The sequence below is a fragment of the Garra rufa genome, chromosome 1 (genome assembly GCF_049309525.1).
Source record: "Garra rufa chromosome 1, GarRuf1.0, whole genome shotgun sequence".
NCBI classification, from domain to species: Eukaryota; Metazoa; Chordata; class Actinopteri; order Cypriniformes; family Cyprinidae; genus Garra; species Garra rufa.
Window position 1 is genome coordinate 103,551,613 of NC_133361.1, and position 17,669 is coordinate 103,569,281.

General features: G+C 40.5%; 7 non-coding genes across 7 annotated transcripts; 1 reads left to right on the forward strand and 6 right to left on the reverse strand.

Moving 5' to 3' along the window:
• Nucleotides 1-2,861: 2,861 nt before the first annotated feature.
• On the reverse strand, nucleotides 2,862-2,934 carry trnaw-cca (transfer RNA tryptophan (anticodon CCA)). Its single transcript has one exon. It is a non-coding gene; the product is annotated as a tRNA-Trp (tRNA).
• Nucleotides 2,935-12,384: 9,450 nt separating this feature from the next.
• trnas-cga (transfer RNA serine (anticodon CGA)) lies at nucleotides 12,385-12,466 on the reverse strand. The gene has a single exon. It is a non-coding gene; the product is annotated as a tRNA-Ser (tRNA).
• An 839-nt stretch (nucleotides 12,467-13,305) lies between these two features.
• On the forward strand, nucleotides 13,306-13,420 carry LOC141289984 (U5 spliceosomal RNA). Its single transcript, XR_012340025.1, has one exon. It is a non-coding gene; the product is annotated as a U5 spliceosomal RNA (small nuclear RNA).
• A 360-nt stretch (nucleotides 13,421-13,780) lies between these two features.
• trnah-gug (transfer RNA histidin (anticodon GUG)) lies at nucleotides 13,781-13,852 on the reverse strand. Its single transcript has one exon. It is a non-coding gene; the product is annotated as a tRNA-His (tRNA).
• Nucleotides 13,853-14,006: 154 nt separating this feature from the next.
• On the reverse strand, nucleotides 14,007-14,088 carry trnas-aga (transfer RNA serine (anticodon AGA)). Its single transcript has one exon. It is a non-coding gene; the product is annotated as a tRNA-Ser (tRNA).
• A 263-nt stretch (nucleotides 14,089-14,351) lies between these two features.
• Nucleotides 14,352-14,424, reverse strand: trnak-uuu (transfer RNA lysine (anticodon UUU)). The gene has a single exon. It is a non-coding gene; the product is annotated as a tRNA-Lys (tRNA).
• A 177-nt stretch (nucleotides 14,425-14,601) lies between these two features.
• On the reverse strand, nucleotides 14,602-14,683 carry trnas-uga (transfer RNA serine (anticodon UGA)). Its single transcript has one exon. It is a non-coding gene; the product is annotated as a tRNA-Ser (tRNA).
• Nucleotides 14,684-17,669: the final 2,986 nt, after the last annotated feature.

Below are 17,669 nucleotides of genomic sequence, written 5' to 3' on the forward strand. Positions count from 1 at the left end.
AAGAAAGGTCAAACCCACACCCACCTCAAATTTCTTTGGTCACAAACTTAAGAAAATTGCACGCTCCTGTCTCGAGGCCGTGGCCAGGGGAGCGAGAGACAAGTGCTGCCGTGTTAGAGTGCACCTCAGCCGGCTAAACCTACGAGCTCTCACGCGACCGCACAGACAACAGGATTAACGTTAGAGGAGATTGTGTTTATTCAAATGTCAATCTAACTTTAGTGTATTATTTGAACTTTGATAAATGATAAAATGAAAAAATATACCGCAGAAATCTTTTCTTTTGATCACAATGACATTTTAGCATTGTGCTCTGCCCAAGGCCACTTCATTTCACAACGATATATTTAATTTAAATTGTATTTCTTAATGATTACCACATTAGTTGCGATCTACATCATATTTGTGTCTCAGAGCTGAAAGCAGCGCTCCTCTCACGAGCCATAACTACAGTTTTATGTGAATAAATGACTTAATGAATATTTGAAAACAGAAATTAATGTTGATGAATCGCGGATTTCATTAATATTTACAAATAAAATATCTAAAGTACTTACTTTTTTTACCATAGATCCTGCTGCTGCGTTGTCCGTTGTTCATTGTTCATTGTTTTATTTTATTGTATATAAACAATGGTCATTGTCAAAGTCATTCATTTATGTCAGTGCACGAGCACTAAAATAAGGCTGCGTCCGAAATCGCCTACTCAATGAGTAGGTACTTAATTTCAATAAGTACTTACTTAAGGAGCGCTAAAAGAGTACCTACTCAACAGCCAAATCTCGTTGAGTATGGATGCGTTCCGCCATGTTGACGTTATCATGTGACCTATGACGTTATAACAAGCGCAACATGAAATGATATGAGCGACGGATTTAATTCATCTATCTGTAAACATTTTGATGTTGATGAAATTTGCTTATTTTGGATTGATTGAAGTTTTTATATTTTTAACAATACTAAAATGACTAAAAGCCCCAAATTTGTTGTCTTGAATATGTTAATGGGCAAAATTATGCAAAACAAGCTTAGATCTAATTTGTTTTCCTTTTTCTTGCTGAATTTCTCTCTCCTGTCATCCCTGAAACTTAAAATAATAATAAATAAATAGCAAAAAAAAAAAAAAAAAATGCAATTTTTAATTCATTGCGATTTTATGAATATTCAAATATATATATTTTTTTCTGTATATAATCTTGTACTATGTACGCAAACCTATTATAGTTATGTTTTCTGTCATGATTGTTCTTTGTTAAAGATACTTAAGACTTTCCCTGAGTTTGTATGGAATTATGAATTCTGCAGTAATAATACGAAAATTTGAGCGACAGCGACACCTCATGCCATCAGTAACACTACAACCATATTCCTCCATGTTTGCAACATCTGCACAAAGGAGACGTCAATCAGTTGCTCAAAGATCTTACCTTTGGAGAAGTCTGTTGATTTTACACTCGGAAAATATAAGTATTACTACTTAGAAATTAAAATAACACTCCAACACTTACCAACAATAATAATGATAAATGCTGACTAATAATTAATGATATTTTTAGTTAAACAAGCATAATGTTGTTGTTTTTTTTCAATAAAGTAATGAATAAATGCATACGCTCATGAAAATGTTATATTTTACTTACTGACAACATCAGGAAACATGAATAAATTAGTAAAACAATAAAAGTAAACATGAACATAAATAAATACACATGGAACAAAGCTTTATTTAAACATTTTGGTCTTTTAGTCTTTTTCTACTGAGGATGAAGAGGCCACTGCAACATCTGGTCCAGATGAAACAAAGGGCAGGTGGAGTGATGGAGGGTCTCATTTCCAGGATGCTGCTGTGGATTTCTCCTTTTTTACTGCACACACCAGTCTGCAGACATTTCAGATCACACAAAGATGCACAAATATAATACAAAAGCTGTCATTTTAACAGCACAATGTCATTAGATCTCTGTATTGGAAGTTACAAAATGATCAATCTTTATATTAAGTTTTGGATTTTACTTTTCCCTAAAAATGCTGCAGTCACCTTTCCTTTCAGGTCCTGCTGCACCACAAACGATCTGCAACAAAGGCACATAAATCAAGAATCAGAAAAGTTCTGTTATAGCTCTGTTTGAAATGAGTTTGAAGTTCAGTTAGGCCTACTATTTGTACATGTGTTTATTTACATTACTTACATTAATGTAAAGCAGTGACAGTGAATTCTCACATAGCGTCCATCACTCACTCAGATGTTTCGTTTTGTTGTGATGTGCTCTAGAACATTTTCCTGTCATTTGTTAAGTAGACATTAATGTCTTTAAAATGTATGTTTTATGCAAATCCGCTTTTGAAGACGAACGTGTATTTCCTGGAGTTTAATGTTCGCTATACGTCACAAAACATGTTTTAACAGCGAAATCACAAATATACTATAGCATAGGCTACTGTATAACATCTTGGCACCTTATGCAAATCAACAGTTTACGATAAAGTAGCTCAACAAATATGATTTTTAAGACAGGGAACCGTGTTTTGGTTTGTAATACTCACATTTGTAAACACCTTCATTGCGGTTCTCAATTACGTTCGATGATGACGTTTTGGCCTCCTGGGATTGAAAAGTATCCATCGATGAAAGACTTCAGAATCTGAGCTGAAGCAGTAGGACATCTGGGGATTTCTCGCCTACTCTTTTATGAATACTGAGGTTTCGAACGTACTTCTTTCTTCACATACTCTTTTTTCCTACTATATAGTAGAGAAGTAGGCGATTTCGGACGCAGCCATACAGAGCGGTGGGATTGGAAACCACTGCAGCACACAAAGACAGGACTTCTTTTCACATTAGAAGTCAACAAGAAATCACGTGACCCCCGACGTGATTTGAACACGCAACTTTCTGATCTGGAGTCAGACGCGCTACCGTTGCGCCACGAGGTCCTGAACCCAGAGGTGATGTATTTTGCTTAACCGCCTTGACACAGAATGCAAATCAGTAAATATACGGTGCTCAAGGAACATTCTTGATGTTGGACTTCATACTCAGGAGATCAAAAACAGATCGTCTGACCTCAAGGTGATTTGGAGCCAGACACTCTACCGTTGCACTACAAGATAGCGGAAAAATTATTTAGTGTTTCATGCTAAAGCACTTTGATAAACTATGCAAATCCGCTAGTCTTTACACTCACAAAGTCAAGAACAGTTCGCTTGACCTCAACATAATTGGAACACGCAACCTCCCGATCCGGGGTCAGGTGCACTCTGTCGCGGCCAGGAGGTCGAGAAAACAAGTCGGCGTTCCTTGCTTAATTGCTTTGATTCAATTTGCAAATCAGTCACGGTAAAGGGTGTAGACTTTATACTATGGATGTCAAGAAGAGATCAACTGATGTGATTGAAACATGCAACCGTCTGATCTGGATTCAGCCATGCTACCGTTGTACCCCAAGACACCACAAACCTATCTGGTGTTTCCTGCTTAAGCCACCTTTTGTCATCCTGCCTTCGATGGCGCTACCTGGAGCAGGATCGTCTGTTTCCGCGGCCGTCTCCTCGTCCAATCGCCGATCTCGCCGTCCATTGTGAGAATGGACGAGAGCCAATCGCGTCGCTCGCCGTCCATTGTTGAGAGCCACTCACAGCGCTTAGTTTCATTCTAAGTCAGGTTCAAAAATCAGACGAACGGAATATAGGATAACTTTTCAAAGTAAGTAATACATGTTTTCGACTTTTCCTCCTCTCTGTTTACAATGTTCTCAATTGGTAACTCGTTACGTTTTCGTCCGTCATTCATCCGTGTTTGGCGTTCACAAACTTTTGACTCGCCAATTGCCCATAATGAAACACCGTTTACAGTTTTTTTCAATCGCTAACAAGCGCTTACCCATACTTCAGATACTTTTTCTAAACTCTTAACACAGACTCGCACCTACAAAACACAATTGGCCTATACAGTATATAAATATACTGTATCTAAGGTTTGGAATATTGTTTTTGCTATTGTGGGATGTTGTGTGTTAACATTCGGAAATACTACAAAAACAATCCATAATTTTGTTGGGAGGTATAGCTTGTCTGTTAAGAAAAGGTAAGCATTGTGGAAATGTGTTCACTGATTGCATATTGGGTGAAAACGACATGAAATGTGTAAATGGTATGGCCACAAAAGACCGATGCTGTGCTAATTGTGTTTAGAGTTTTGAAAATGTGACAACTGTTTGGACAAACGCTTGTTAGCGACTGAAAAAAACTGTAAATGTAATCTAACTTTCTAAAGTCTATTTACACGTTATTAAGTTCGATTTAAATGGGGAAAAAAACGTGTTTCAGCTGTAAGTGCAGTCATCCCTTATGACAATTTACCCTGTTTTTACTATAGTGAATCGTAGTAACCCAGCCGGCATTTCAATGTTGATTCACCGTTGAAACAACGTCAGGTACCATGGTTGGATCAACGGTGAAAAACCTTTCGGATTTGCAAAAATTTTCAATGTTGATATTGTGACGTCTTTTCAACGTGGAAGTAACAACGTTGATTCACCGTTGAAATTGCGACTTTGTTTCACCCTTTTACCTTTCGGGTTATGGTCATCTGTCGACGTTGAATCAACGGTGAATAACCTTTCGGATTTGCAAAAAATTTCAACGTTGATATTATGACGTTGATTCACCGTTGAAATAGCGACTTAGTTTCACTGTCTTACTTACCTTTCAGCAACGGTAAATACACAACTGTACATTCAATTACAACCAGTTTGCATTTAGATCAACCCTGTACATACTGTACATACCCTGTACAAACAATACAAACACATTAATTCTGCTCACATGTTATTGTAGCCCAGTTTGTGATGAATACAAAGTAATCAGACTTTAGACATTATACACTACCACTCAGAAGTTTTTCACAGTAAAATTAAAACAAATGTTTTTTAAAGTCTCTTCTGCTCACCAATCCAAAGTACAGAAAAATTAAATAATATATTTGTACTATTTAAAATGTTTTTCATTTGAAGATATTTGAAAATGTAATTTAATCCTGTGATGTCAAAGCAGAATTTGTATCATTACTCATGATCAAGTCACATTAACCTTCAGAAATCATTCTAATATTCTGATTTGCTGCTCAGAAAAATATGTTGGAAACAGCTCAGTAGAATTCTTTCAGTTTGCTTTGATGAACTGAAAATAAAACAATTTATCTGATATAGAAATCTATTGTAATATTATAAATGTCTTTATTATCACTTTTGATCAATGTAAAGCATCCTTGCTAAATAAAAGTTTTGAAGTATAGTATATAATTTTACAAATGATTTTTATTTCAAGTAAATGCTAATCTTTGGATCTTACTATTCATCAAAGAATCCTGAAGGAAAAAAAATCTACTGCTTAAATATTGATAATAATAAATGTTTCCTGAACAGCATATTAGGATGATTTCTAAAAGTTCATGTGACACTGATGACTGGAGTAACACGAATAAATTACATTTTAAAATATTTTAAATAATATTAAATATTATTTTAAATAACACAAATATTATAAAGCAGAAGGAAATTATTTAATAATAATAAAAAAACCTTACTGTTCAAAAACTTTTGACTCGTAGTGTATTTTTTTCAGATACTGAAAAAAAACACACAGATGTCAGGGTTTAAACTTCTCCAAATTCCTAGACCCCAGAAGGTTAAAGACTCAAAAGTTTTTGAGCAATAACATGCATATTTTGCGCTGCACAAGAGAAACCTTTTTTGACTAAAACCACTTGATCTCTTATTTGGTGGTTAACTATGGTTCTGTGAAAACAGGTTTACAAATGTGTCTCATTATAAGAGACTTTGAGAATGGAACCTGCAACAGAAACCATGTCGTGGTGAAGGGATCAAAAAGCAATTGCCATAAAATTCTTTATGCAGGAAATATCTTAAATGAAATGTATTTATTATTTTAAGCCAAAATGTTTCTTCAAATTCTGATAAAAACAACAGCCTTGTGCATATAGCATGGTTGTGCTTCGGGTGATCTTTGAAAGAGTCCCAGCTCTAGGTCCTTTCTGATGCTGTCCCCTCCTCTCTCCTCGACTTGTGTGCTTTCTGTGCTGTCCTGCATAAACAAAGACACCAAAAATAACATTTCATAAAATACCAGTGTTGATACTGTTAAATATCTTTAACTGAAAACACTCAATTCAAAAAAATCTTGTACAATATTTTTACTTTACAGTCCAATAACAGTGGAGTTGGAAACAAAGTGCACAACACTTCATTAAACACATTTTGACGTATTCAGATTAAAGTTTAAAACAACATGGTTTTCACAATTCTAACAAAACAGTATACTTAGTGAAACAAGTAAAATCATATTGAGTACATTTGTATTACATTACATAAACTTATGACAAAAGATCAATGAATCTCTACCAGAACTGACAGTGCAAAGTAGCAGATGAACAATTCCTTACCAAACTCCTAATAAGCTGGATCCTTAATGGCTCTACAAGGATAAAGAATAAATGATTTACTGAAATTTTCTTAAAAAGCTGTTTTTCGTTTTAAACCATTCCTTTAAACAATCTTATTTTAATTAAAGATATTTGCCATTATATTCAGAAAAGAAAGATAAAGTATGTCATCTTTAGGACTGTTATTATAGGATTAAAATGTAAACACACCTGCAGTAATGCATGGCATTTATATCGAAAAATGTGAATCTCTAAAAGACATTAACAAATACTAGCAACACACAACAACACCAGATATAACGTTATATGACCAGATGAGCTAATATTGCTAGCGCGCTAAATGCGATTAGCTTCTAACTTTTGCTGTCTGTGATAATAAAGCAGCACAAACACACACTCAAGTATTTAACTTCTGCAGTTTACATGTCCTTTACCAATTTGTAAACTCTTGTACTATTTTTTTAAAAGGTAATAATAAATACTTATTGTCTTACCTGATTTAGCCAGTGCTGTATGTTTTCAGGGACTTTCAGCTCATGTCTATTTTCCTCTGTGTTCCGGTTTTTGTTCTCCCTTGGGATCTCACAATTCAAATACGCTCAAAATAAAAATATAATAGGAAAATATCAAATAATTCGGGACCAACTGAATAATTTCGGTAAGCAGCAGCTCTCATACAGTCTACGCAGCTCACTGCCAACAGTGTGGAAAGAGTTTTGCTGAAGGTGGAAACCTTAAAATCCACCAGAAAATCCACACAATGGAGAACCCTTCTACATGCCAACAGTGTGGAAAGAGTTTTAATCAAAAAGAAAGCCTTAACAGACACATGAGAGTCCACACTGGAGAGAAGCCTTACTCATGCAAACTGTGTGGAAAAAGTTTCAGTGAAAAAGGAACCCTTAACAAGCACATGAGAGTTCATACTGGAGAGAAGCCTTACTCATGCAAACTGTGTGGAAAGAGTTTTAATCAAAAAGGACACCTTAATAAGCACATGAGAGTTCATACTGGAGAGAAGCCTTACACATGCTCTCAGTGTGGAAACTGTTTTAGTCTAAAAGGAAGCCTTAACAGGCACATGAAAATTCATAATAGAGAGTAGTCTAACAGATCCCCTTAGTGTAGAAAGAGTTTCAAACAAAATGTATATAATGGAACATTCTATTTCACATTTTAAAGCATTATGTTTTGTCCATAGAACACTTTAAGCAAAGTCAACACAATATAGCTAGTTGACACTGTAATGCATAAAAGAGCAAGGAATAATTAGGAATATGGACAATGCGTTTGCTCTGTCTACAATGTAAGAACTTCACATTTGTATATCATGAATTGAAAAGAGATCTCACAGGAAGTGCAGTTTTTTGGTTGAAACACAATAAAGGACATTGTTAGCATTTTTAACATCACTGTTTCGGGTTAAAACTACAACCCTTGTTCCCTGAGAAAGGGAAGGAGACACAAGGACATACAGAGACAGGCTCCTCCCTCCATCGTCTCCACCTTGGACTCTGTTGGTCATCCTCCTCCCGGATATCCATTCTTCTCCTTCTGTTGTTCCATCAGAGCAAGGATGCGCCTTCCAGAAGGGGATGATATGCCAGGAATATGGACCTGTTTCTGTTTCTGTGTGCCCTTTTTTGGTCCTGTTCCTTTTCTTTAGTCCAGTTCGTCATTCTGTGCACCTGTGTTCCCAGTTACCCCTTATATTAAAATCAAAGTCTGTGCATTCTGTCTCTGTTGGGTCTCTATCGTCCAATATGTGTGTCTTCCCTGTTCAAGTATTGGAGCAATTTTATATTTTATTAAGCACTGTCACCCCGTCTATAACATCTCCGCAATTTACCCTGACTCCAATGCTGGATGGTGTTTGTCCCGATGGAGCCGGAGTGTGTGCTGTCCCTGGCTGTCGGTGGGGATCGCCTGGGGAGGTGCGGAGGGGTGACGGGACTGGTCCGTCCATGGAGACGCGGCGCTGGCTAATGAATCGACAGGTGAACTTGGGCAGCGGCTGAAGTTACCAATTTTGGACAAAGTGGAAAATGCAGAGCTGTGCTGTCTAGCAGGAGCAAAGGCAGTGGCAGTACAGGTCCTTTTATAAAAATTAGCATATTGTGATAAAGTTCATTATTTTCTGTAATGTACTGATAAACATTAGACTTTAACATATTTTAGATTCATTAAACACAACTGAAGTAGTTTAAGCCTTTTATTGTTTTAATATTGATGATTTTGGCATATAGCTTATGAAAACCCAAAATTCCTATCTAAAAAAATTAGCATATCATGAAAAGGTTCTCTAAACGAGCCATTAACCTAATCATCTGAATCAACTAATTAACTCTAAACACCTGCAAAAGATTCCTGAGGCTTTTGAAAAATCCCAGCCTGGTTCATTACTCAAAACCGCAATCATGTGTAAGACTGCCGGCCTGACTGCTGTCCAGAAGGCCATCATTGACACCCTCAAGCAAGAGGGTTAGACACAGAAAGAAATTTCTGAACGAATAGGCTGTTCCCAGAGTGCTGTTTCAAGGCACCTCAGTGGGAAGTCTGTGGGAAGGAAAAAGTGTGGCAGAAAACGCTGCACAACGAGAAGAGGTGACCGGACCCTGAGGAAGATTGTGGAGAAGGACCGATTCCAGACCTTGGGGGACCTGCGGAAGCAGTGGACTGAGTCTGGAGTAGAAACATCCAGAGCCACCGTGTACAGGCGTGTGCAGGAAATGGGCTACAGAGAAGCAGCACTGGACTGTTGCTCAGTGGTCCAAAGTACTTTTTTCGGATGAAAGCAAATTTTGCATGTCATTCGGAAATCAAGGTGCCAGAGTCTGGAGGAAGACTGGGGAGAGGGAAATGCCAAAATGCCTGAAGTCCAGTGTCAAGTACCCACAGTCAGTGATGGTCTGGGGTGCCATGTCAGCTGCTGGTGTTGGTCCACTGTGTTTTATCAAGGGCAGGGTCAATGTAGCTAGCTATCAGGAGATTTTGGAGCACTTCATGCTTCCATCTGCTGAAAAGCTTTATGGAGATGAAGATTTCATTTTTCAGCACGACCTAGCACCTGCTCACAGTGCCAAAACCACTGGTAAATGGTTCACTGACCATGGTATTACTGTGCTCAATTGGCCTGCCAACTCTCCTGACCTGAACCCCATAGAGAATCTGTGGGATATTGTGAAGAGAAAGTTGAGAGACGCAAGACCCAACACTCTGGATGAGCTTAAGGCCGCTATCGAAGCATCCTGGGCCTCCATAACACCTCAGCAGTGCCACAGGCTGATTGCCTCCATGCCACGCCGCATTGAAGCAGTCATTTCTGCACAAGGATTCCCGACCAAGTATTGAGGGCATAACTGAACATAATTATTTGAATGTTGACTTTTTTTGTATTAAAAACACTTTTCTTTTATTGCTCGGATGAAATATGCTAATTTTTTTAAATTTTGGGGTTTTCATTAGCTGTATGCCAAAATCATCAATATTAAAACAATAAAAGGCTTGAACTACTTCAGTTGTGTGTAATGAATCTAAAATATATGAAAGTCTCATGTTTATCAGTACATTAAAGAAAATAAGGAACTTTATCACAATATGCTAAGTTTTTTTAAAAGGACCTGTAGTGTTTGATCAGTCTGAGTTCACTTACATGGACACTGAGGTAAGTTCTATGCCTCACATTAATCCTTATATGCCAGTTACAGATTGTCATTACCGTAATGGCCCGTCTGCAATAACGGACGAATGCCAACAACGGACAAATGCCAACAGAGTTTTACAAGGGCTAAAAGGCATGCAATAAATCATGCAATATTGAAACAGAGGAAGTCAAGACTCTTTCAAACTGTGAATCATGCTAAAGTCATCTGGAACTCTGGGAATAAACTTAAAGGAATACTGGGAGGACATATAAATATAAGAAGTATATGACCAAAAATAGATCAGATACAGAATTTACTTATTGATTCCAATTTGGATTTTTTGTGTATATCTGAGACTTGGTTGAATCATAATGTTCTTACTGACCTAATTAATGTACCAGGATATACTTGTTATAGGAGAGATAGGGTCAGTGGAAGGGGTGGTGTTGTTTTAAATTATATAAGGGAGCATTTTAGATGTTTACAATTTGAACTGAAGGTGAACATGGAGTGTTTGGCATTAAATGTTATTCTTTCTCCAAATATGACATTTAATATAGTTGTGCTTTATAATCCTCCATGTCATGATGCAAAGTTTTATAATGAACTGAAGAATCTTCTTGCTCCTCTTGATAACTGCTGTGAATGTATGATGTCTGGTGATTTTAATATTAATTGGATGGTCAGCGTTGGGGAGTAACTAGTTACATGTAACGGCGTTACGTAATTTAATTACAAAATAAATGTAACAGTAATTCGTTACAGTTACTTAGAAAAATGTGTAATTAAATTACAGTTACTTATGAAAATGCTAAGATTACAAATGGGGTTACATCTAAAAATTTTCTTTAAAAATCTGGGATATGTTGAATAATATTAATCTGTTGCTTTGCCTGTTTTTGAAATGCACGATGCCTTCTGCTAAGGCCATTTATTAAAGCGGTGCTATTCTGATGCTTTTGATTGGTTTGAATTTGGGGTGCACTACGTCTGCCAATTAGGTTAATCCTCTTTGTGTGTTGGAGACCAATATTAAAAACATTCATAACAAATTAGCTAGCCTGCTAGCTGCCTTTACCAGACACACTTGTATTTATGAACCCTTTCACAAAAAAAATCTCATTTTTTCTCCTTGAATTTTGAGTGTCATTTGTAAAAATCAGTGTTTAGACTACTGCGTGATTTTCAGCTGAAACGTGACTAAACTGCAGCGGATTTTCATCCTTCAAATCATTAGTTTATTTTCGAATAATATAGATCTATTTTTCTCAAAGGCTTGAAACTTTTCTCTATAATGATCGATGTTGACCTAACGTGCCACCTAGTGGACAAATCTCTTAATTAGTTTGTGCCATTTTGTTTTGCAAAATCGAGCTATTATCTAGTGAAGCACCCCAGTTGGTCACTGAATCTAAGCAGTGTTTTAGATGAAATGTAACTTTATTTAAAAAAAAAAAACAATACCATGGATTTTATGACACAGCTTCAATGATGGAGTCTGTTTGGATTTGGCAGTATCTATTCTAGAATCTATTCTTTCTTCTGTTAGTGAGAAATAATTATTAGCCCTGTATGGTATAATGATTTCCCTTCACACATAGTGTGAAAAAATAATAGTATGCAGATTTTTAAAAAAAAATTATTATATCAATCAGAAGAAAAAAAACGTGTTTTTACTACATTATTATAATCTAGAATTGTGTTTTCTCTTAAATATAACTAAAAATAATTATCTATTATTTTAAATAATTTAGATATTTAAAGAAATCTTTTTTTAAGATTTAAGTTTTTCAAGGCATTGTTACTTGCCAGTGTGTCCTGTCATAGCTATGCAAAATTTTGATTTTGTAACAACAGTAAACAATTTTTTTGTTATAAGGTCTGGTTTTGTGATGGCTGTACTTTAAAATTAAATTAATATAATCTTAATTCAAGTGATGAAAGATTTTGAAATTCTAACAGTAAACTACTGTAAGGTCACACCTGCTTGATATAAATGAAAAAAAAAAACTCATTCAGCAGCGCGATTGATGGCCGATTGGCTCTTTCCTCTTGGTAGGAATTGATTGGCTGCTTTGCCCCACTTGTTCGAAGCTAGGATTTGCGTTAGGACCTGTTCGGTTGTAGTTACAAAGGAGTATGCACCTCGTTCGGACGACGTTTGAAAGTATTCAAATATTGCTAGGAAATGTTCAGCCGGCTGATTGCTGGAAGGTACGGCCACAACTACGGCGGCTTCCGATGTCCTCTGTCCCGTTGTTGACCTCAAAGTTGCCCGACCGTAGTCAGCAGGGTTCGAACCTGCGCGGGCAGACCCCAATAGATTTCGAGTCCAACGCCTTAACCTCTCGGCCACGACTACGCCTGCATGTGGACTGCCTGCTCTCTTGTCTCGAGGCGGGCAGCACAGGATGCCGCCGAGCTTCAGGCGCAAAATCCAACTAAACGGTGAGTTGGCAAAAAGAAGCTGGACGTCCCCGTCGCTCAACGACAAAGAGCTGCCATGACCCGGATTCGAGCATTCTTTTCTGACCGCTTAAATCTGGCACTGGGCGCCTGCGTTGGTGGTATTGTGGTGAGCATAGCTGCCTTCCAAGCGGTTGACCCGGGTTCGATTCCCGGCCAACGCATTGTTTTCGGCTGCGGTTGACCTCGAAGCAGAACTCCTTCTGTGACCTCTGTCTTAACCAAAAGCTTTTGGATGAGTCGTTCAACAGCAGCAAAGAACTAGGTCTCCTCATTGGGGAATCTAACCCCGGTCTTCCACGTGACAGGGGGAGATACTGTCCACCATACTAACGAAGAGTTGTGCTTGCTGTTCTTCGCTCCCAGCACACGCGACTGCACCCAACTTGCCAAAACGAGCCCCCACTCCATGAAATACCAGATTGACCCGCCACGAGCTAAAGTCTCTCAATATCTTGAATGCTACACATTACAGTGGGTCATTATTTGGACCGCTTTATTTCATTTAATATTTTTTTGGCCTCTAATACGGGGGCATGAAAAAAGAGATGACATTACCTTGATCGGGTTTGTGAATACTGGGTGAGGGAAGGGACTTTCATAACTTTTACTTCTCCCATTTGGAGTGAGGGGGGTGATGAAAATCATGTTGGCAGGTGTCGGCACCCTAGATTACCCTTGGTGAGCGTAGTGGTTTACCACAGTGAGTGCACAGGTCCAAGGGCATAGAGACACATCTCGAGTTTCTCGTCATCAGCGCATAAATCTTTCGCCTTTTACTAAAGATTTCCGTGGAGGGGAACCTTTGCGAGTGACCTGTATTTTTGGGGGCTCTGCTCACAGCAGAGCTACACTAGAGTGTCAAGAGCAGAGTCAATCTGGCCACCCGCCAGCATGCAGTGGAACGAAGCGCGCCTCGTCATGGTCTGTGTTTGCAGCCTTTGCGCTTCCAGCTTCGCAGCTTCAAATTTCTTTAGAAAGCATGGAAAGACAGCGCTCTCTCGTCCATGACGCGAGAAAAACTCTGGACGGGCTCAAACAAAGATGGCTTTTAGCTCTTTTGGCCCTATCAGTGACTCGTGCGCTTCGAGCCTTCTTTGTTGACCCCGAAAGCCAGCCTCTGCTGCCTGCGTTGTTGGTATAGTTTAACTGGCACCGCACCCGTACGAAAAATGGAGGTGGCAGAAAGGAGCTCAGTGAACAAAAAGCCTGCCGTGACCCGGATTCGAACCGGGGTTGCTGCGGCCACAACGCAGAGTACTCTCCACTATACGATCACGGCGCCCCACTGGCTCACATCTGGTGGTGCCGGCTGTCCGAATTGAAAAAAAAGGACTAGCGGCGCTTTTTATTACTGTGGAGAGAGGGCACACAAATCTGTGCTAGGGACACGGAAGAAAAGGGCCCGGCCACTTCTCCTCAGCACCGGCGAAGAGCGTAGTCGGCAGGATTCGAACCTGCGCGGGGAGACCCCAATGGATTTCTAGTCCATCGCCTTAACCACTCGGCCACGACTACGGCGGCCCCAAGGTCCTCTGTCCCATTGTCAACCTCAAAGTTGGCTGAAAAAACAATGAACTGGCTACCGCTTTACTGAAATCGCCTAGCATAAAACTCCTAAAGGGGAAAACAGCCCACCACAAGCAACGAAACATTCATAAAGGGGCAGCATAGCAAACACTCTATTTGAACTCTATCACATCTTTAAGCGTACGCCGCCACACGGCAGAGCTGGACCGGCACGACTGCAAGCTGAGGGCGACAACAAGAAGATGGCCCTTCGCCCGAACAGGGACTTGAACCCTGGACCCTCAGATTAAAAGTCTGATGCTCTACCGACTGAGCTATCCAGGCTCTTGCGTTTTGTGCGCCTCTTACTTTTTATATAAGAACACTTTCTCCACAAGCCGCCCAGCAGAAGCTCACTTGCCACAGGAGCTACGGGACAAAGGCCGCACGCAATTACGTCAGAGAGAGCGAAGGCCAAACCACCGTCGCAAAAAGCTAAAGGCAAAAGGGGGAATGCCCGACCGTAGTCGGAAGGGTTCGAACCTGCGCGGGGAGACCCCAATGGATTTCAAGTCCATCGCCTTAACCTCTCGGCCACGACTACGCCTGCATGTGGACCGCCTGCTCTCGTCTCGAGGCGGGCAGCACAGGATGCCGCCGAGCTTCAGGCGCAAAATCCAACTGAAGGGTGAGTTGGCAAAAAGAAGCTGGACCTCCCCGTCGCTCAACGACAAAGGGCTGCCATGACCCGGATTCGAGCATTCTTATCTGACCGCTTAAATCTGGCACCGAGCGCCTGCGTTGGTGGTATTGTGGTGAGCATAGCTGCCTTCCAAGAAGTTGACCCGGGTTCGATTCCCGGCCAACGCACAGTTTTTGGCTGCGGTTGACCTCGAAGCAGAACTCCTTCTGTGACCTCTGTCTGCACCAAAAGCTTTTGGATGAGTCGTTTAACAGCAGCAAAGAACTAGGTCTCCTCGTTGGGGAATCTAACCCCGGTCTTCCACGTGACAGGGGGAGATACTGTCCACCATATTAACGAAGAGTTGCGCTTGCTGTTCTTCGCTCCCAGCACACGCGACTGCACCCAACTTGCCAAAACGAGCCCCTACATTTACATTTATATTTATTCATTTAGCCGACGCTTTTATCCAAAGCGACTTACAATTGGGAATACAACAAGTGATTCATCCTAAGGAGGCAGATCAACATAGGAAGTGTTCAAAAATACCATATATCAGGCGTTGTTAGAAGAGTGCAGGCTAGAAGGAGAAGATCAAGAAAGAGAGGAAAAACAGGCTAGAAGGGAGGATTTTTTTTTTTTTTTTTTTTATTGAGTCAGATAGTGTCGAAAAAGATGGGTTTTCAGCAGTCGTTTGAAAGCTGTTAAGGAGTCTGCATTCCGGATAGGGGTGGGAAGATCATTCCACCAGGCAGGAACGTTGAACGAGAATGTTCTGGACAGTGATTTAATACCTCTCTGTGGTGGTACAATGAGGCGTCTTTCACTAGAGGATCTCAGTCTTCTGGAAGGAGTGTAGATGTGTAGTAGTGAATGGAGGTAGGCAGGTGATGATCCGGTGGCTGTCCTATAGGCCAGCATTAGTGTCTTGAATTTGATGCGTGCTGTAACCGGTAGCCAGTGCAGGGATATGAAGAGAGGTGTGACATGGGCCTTTTTGGGCTCGTTGAAGACCAGTCGTGCTGCTGCATTCTGAATCATTTGTAGAGGCTTGATTGTACATGCTGGAAGACCAGCTAAAAGAGCATTGCAGTAGTCCAGCCTGGAAATGACCAGGGCCTGGACGAGGAGTTGTGTAGCATGCTCTGTTAGGAAGGGCCTGATCTTTCTGATGTTGTACAATGCAAACCTGCAAGATCGAGCGGTCTTAGCAATGTGATCTTTGAAAGTCAGTTGGTTGTCAAAGATAACACCCAGATTTCTGGCTGAAGTTGATGGGGTAATTGTTGATGAACCTAGCTGGATGGAGAAGTCATGCTGTAGAGATGGAGTGGCAGGAAAGATAAGGAGTTCCGTCTTTGCTAGGTTGAGCTGTAGATGGTGTTCCTTCATCCATGCAGAGATATCCGCCAGGCAACCTGAGATCCGTGCAGCTACCGATGGATCGTCTGGTTTGAAAGAAAGATAGAGCTGTGTGTCATCAGCATAGCAATGGTAGGAGAAGCCATGTGCCTGTATGATGGGGCCCAGAGATGTAGTGTATATGGAGAAGAGGAGAGGTCCAAGAACTGAACCCTGAGGAACCCCAGTGACCAGTTGATGAGTTTTGGATACCTCGCCTCCCCAGGCCACTCTGAAAGACCTACCAGAGAGGTAGGATTTGAACCAGCGAAGTGAAGTCCCTGTAATACCCAGCATTGAGAGGGTGGACAGGAGGATCTGGTGATTCACAGTGTCAAAAGCTGCAGATAGGTCCAGCAAGATGAGTACCGATGATTTGGACTCAGCTTTTGCCGTCCGCAAGGCTTCAGTGACAGACAGTAGCGCAGTCTCAGTTGAATGGCCGCTTCTGAACCCTGATTGGTTAGAGTCCAGTAGATTGTTCTGTGAGAGGAATAAGGATAGCTGGTTGAAAACAGCCCGTTCCAGTGTTTTTGCTATGAATGGAAGGAGGGAGACAGGTCTGTAGTTGTCTATGAGTGAAGAGTTAAGTGTAGGTTTTTTGAGCAGTGGGGTTACCCGGGCCTGCTTAAATGAAGTAGGAAAAGTGCCTGTGAGAAGAGATGTGTTGATGATGTGTGTGAGCGCCGGTAGGATTGTAGGGGAGATTGCTTGGAGAAGGTGTGAGGGGACAGGATCTAGAGGACATGTTGTCGGATGGCTGGAGAGGAAAAGTTTGGTTACTTCTGCCTCCGAGCAAGGACAGAAGGAGAAGTGGGGTGTTCCAGCCGTGATTGTGGTCAATTTTAGTTCCTGTATGTGTGGAGCTGAGAACTTATTATTGATCGATGTAGTTTTGTCTGTAAAAAATGTGGCGAAATCATCAGCTGTTATAGAAGTTGTGGGAGGTGGTGGAGGGGGACAAAGCAGTGTATTAAATGTTTTGAAAAGGTTGCGTGCGTCCGGGGAATTGTTGATCCTGTTGTGGAAGTATGAAGATTTGGCTGTATGTACTTGGGTAGCGAAAGATGAGAGCATAGACCGATACTTACTGAGGTCGGATGGATCCTTAGATTTGTGCCATTTTCTCTCAGCTGCCCTAAGTTTGGAACGATGCTCACGAAGAACATCGGATAACCAAGGGGTTGTCGGAGCAGATCGTGCTGGCCTGGAGGAGAGAGGGCATATAGCATCTAGACAGGAGGTGAGAGTGGAGCATAAGGTGTCAGTTGCTGCATTAGTGTCCAGGGATGAGAAGTGAGTAGGAGAGGGAAGGGAGGAGGATACTAAAGAAGAAAGATGGGAGTGTGAGAGAGAGCGTAGGTTTCTTCTAAAAGTAACAGGTAGAGGGGTTGGGAGTGCACAAGTAGCAAGATGTAGGTCAAATGTAATGAAGAAGTGGTCAGAGATGTGTAGGGGTTTGACCACAATGTTGTCTGAAATACAATTTCGCATGTAAATGAGATCA